Raw genomic sequence first — 3,495 nt, 5'->3', positions numbered from 1 at the left:
TATTAAAACAGACACAGGCTTGAAGAGCAATACTCTGAGACATGGAAAACATTTTGTATCTCATGATGCTACGCAGTGGATGCTTAAACAAAGAATTCACTAGACAACAGCAAGCATCTGTAGTTTCACACAAGTTCTCCAATCTCTCTGCAAGTAGAAGAATTTTTCATGAAAAATAAAATGTCAGAAGTGCTTTCGCAAAGCAGCAGCAGAAATAGCACATGCTTTCTCACGGCTGATCATACTCTCCTCCCTAGGAACAATGCAATCCCATCACCTTTATGCTACTACACTGCACACACTCAAATGACACTGTCCTCAAGGATCGCAGACCTCAGTCCTACACTGCAATTAAAGTACAAAGTAACACAACAGAGACCGTTTGCTAGTACCTACATCCTCTAGCACTTAACCTTTTTGACCACCGGAGTATGTTACATGGAGTTAGCTTACACCTAAGTTATTTGCAGACTTTACTGACCAAAGCCTGGCACAAAGTCAGGAACACACAAGACCTTTTCACACCAAGACAACCTTTTGGGTGTGCAAATGGGAAATACCTCTTTTTCTGATGCCCTTCTCTTTCTAATAACAAGTACAGATTAACCAGACAATCACATCTTGCTACACTTCGCTTTATACAGCAAGTTTCTTATTTTTTTCTTCTCCAGTCTGATAAACATTCACTAATTTATAGTAAGTCCATTTACAGAAGAGATCGATTGACAAACCTCAAAAGTTTCACAGATATCTGAAAGTGTGATAAGAGCCTTATCCACAGAACAAACATGGGGAGAAAAAGAACCACCAAATACAGCATTAACAAAACAAAACCAAAACAAACCTCTGAATCTCATTTTGAAGCCACTACCATGCTTTTCAGAGACCTGATTCCCTGCTGGAGCACTAGGCTGGTCATACTGGATCTCATGGCTCTGAAGAGCCCATGCTAGATGCTGGAGTTAACTCCTGTCTTGTCAATAGCCTGCCATTTATAACAACTGGTTTTTGAAGGACATTTGCATTGTCACTTCAAAACCCTTAGGACAGATTGTTTGAGGGAAAAATACAACTTGCCTAGGAAAGAAAAAAACCATACTTTTTCAAGTTGTTTTATGCAGTTGCTAAGTCAGCCCTCCCTCCTACTGTGTACAATAAGGCACAGGTTCACAAAATTCCCATCTGGACAGAGCTGTGCTATTCACTTCAAGGGAGCAACTCATTTCCAAGGGGTAAACTTCATCGACAGACAATTAGCATACACCAAATTATTTGGCAATGCTGTTTTCCCAACTAAATTCCTACTAAGGTGATGTTCTGCAAATCCCCACAATGAAGGAAGGAGGAAGCAACAAACTCCACTCTCCATTCCAGATTCAAATCCAAATTGTAAGTTGATATCCGTATCTTCTAAGAAAATTAATCTCCTACAGTAATATACTGGAAAAGCTCAATGACTTTTGCAAACACAGACGGAGATTTAGAACTACAGGCCATCTGCATTCAACAAACAGGCAGTTGTTTCTATTGACCCACATACAAGTATTATTGTGCTCAGTGCCATTAATGGAGAACATTTCATTTGTTACAGCAAAGCCAAATTTTAACTTCTACACATTTAATTCCTCTTTGGATCAAACTTTATTGCTGCCTCTTGCACTTCATACTCCATAAGCCACTCATGCAGAGCATCCTCCTTCAGTCCAATTAAGATTCTGCTTTCAACTCCCTCTGTAAAATTTGCTGTGCTCCCGTCTTCTCCCCAGCTGCGTCAGCAGCAAGGACGACAATAGATGGAGCATGTTTGGCAGCTGAAATGACCCAGATGCTGAATCTGGAGGCATCTTCCCAGCTGCAGTATCTGGGCTCATGTCCGGCTCCTCATGTGTTGGCTGTCAAGCTGCCCTCAAGCTGTGCCAAGCGTATATCTCAAAGCTTTGACCAAAGCAGGGCAAAGACTCTAAATCTGTGAGGCCTCCTGACAAAAAGGATAACTAAGACTAAAGGTTTTAAAAGTAGGCAGTGAGGGAAAACAAACATTCTTCCTCCTTTCTCGTCTATCCCTCATTTTTTTCACAATCTCTTTTCTCTGATTAAGAAAAATTCAGGAAGAGCTGACTGGTGAGAGCAGGTCTAATGTACCATATCCTAGTCTGAGGTACTGAGTAGCAGGAGAGTCCACTTCACTCGTCAACACTCATGAAATGGAAGGTGGCTCACGTACCTCTGCATCAAGTCACAGGCATAGCAAGGGCTGGGAAATAATCTTCATTGAGGGAAAGGTGGAGACAGACAATTCCTTTATTTCTTTACTCATTCTTTAAGCCTCCTAGACAGCTTTAAACTGTCAAAGCTGCAGAAATTCTTGCACAAATCAGGAGCGACTATTTAATATCCTACTTCTGACCAACTTCATCATGATCTTGAACCCAAGAAGGGACTTCTACATCCTGCAGGTCTCCCTCACTGAGGAGCAAAAGAAAAGGCTTACCTTGATTCAATGGCCTCAGTCATTCAATTCCCACTCTGCGTTCTGATCTAGATTTAAGGGAGAGCATTTGAAGTTTTGGCCCTTTACCTCATCTCTGCTCATCCTGGTACAGCACTCCACATGCTGATAAAATAAACCATCCCCACCCACCAGTAAAGTGCCTCCACATGGCCTATATGCTACTGAGAAAAAGAAGTCTCTTCTGAAATAGCAAGCCAAACTTACAAATGCCTTGTTCAGGTTTCTTGTATGTATTACATGTATGCATACTGTACCTGTTACAGCTCCTGAAAGGAATACACTGTTTTAGAGAAAGTTTGTTTTTCTAAAATATTACATTTAATAGTGAAAAATATTTTGCACATTTAATATTAAATAGCCTATGCCTTGCTATAAACCTAAGCATTTCCGAACTAAAAATAAAGATGATCTTCTGAGTAAAGGGAGCAGCATCAAATTAATTCTGCCTAAATGTTTTTGTAAAAAACAAATAGCATTTTTTAAGACACAAGAGTAATACACGTTCCCATTTTTAATTACTACTAAAAACAGTAGTTCTGAAGCTAACTTCACCCTGGAGCACTTAAAAGTCACTAAACTGAATTACAGGTACTAAGAACCTTCAAGTGAAACAGACTTCAGATGCAAGAAGTGGACTGTATTTTAGGAAAACCAATTCAATTTAACAATATATTAGTAAAGGAAAGAGACTGTCTACAGTACCATTTCTTTTCTTTAACCCTCTTCGTTCAAGACAAGCGACTCAAAATGAGAAGATCTGTAATTAGGAACCAGGATCCAATAAACCAACAATTTTTATTCTCACAGAATCAATCAGGTTGGAAGAGACCTCTGGGATCATCAAGTCCAACCATGACTTCTCCACTCGGAGATTTCTTGTGTGATTGTGTGCAAGAAAATCATCATCTGTCAGCCTCGGTTTCTTTATATGCAATCTGAATTAGATGTTGGGGGAGGAAGGATGAGGCAACTTAACAGTTAAA

The sequence above is a fragment of the Nyctibius grandis genome, chromosome 6 (genome assembly GCF_013368605.1).
Source record: "Nyctibius grandis isolate bNycGra1 chromosome 6, bNycGra1.pri, whole genome shotgun sequence".
Taxonomy (NCBI): Eukaryota; Metazoa; Chordata; class Aves; order Nyctibiiformes; family Nyctibiidae; genus Nyctibius; species Nyctibius grandis.
Note: the sequence above shows the minus strand (reverse complement) of the source record.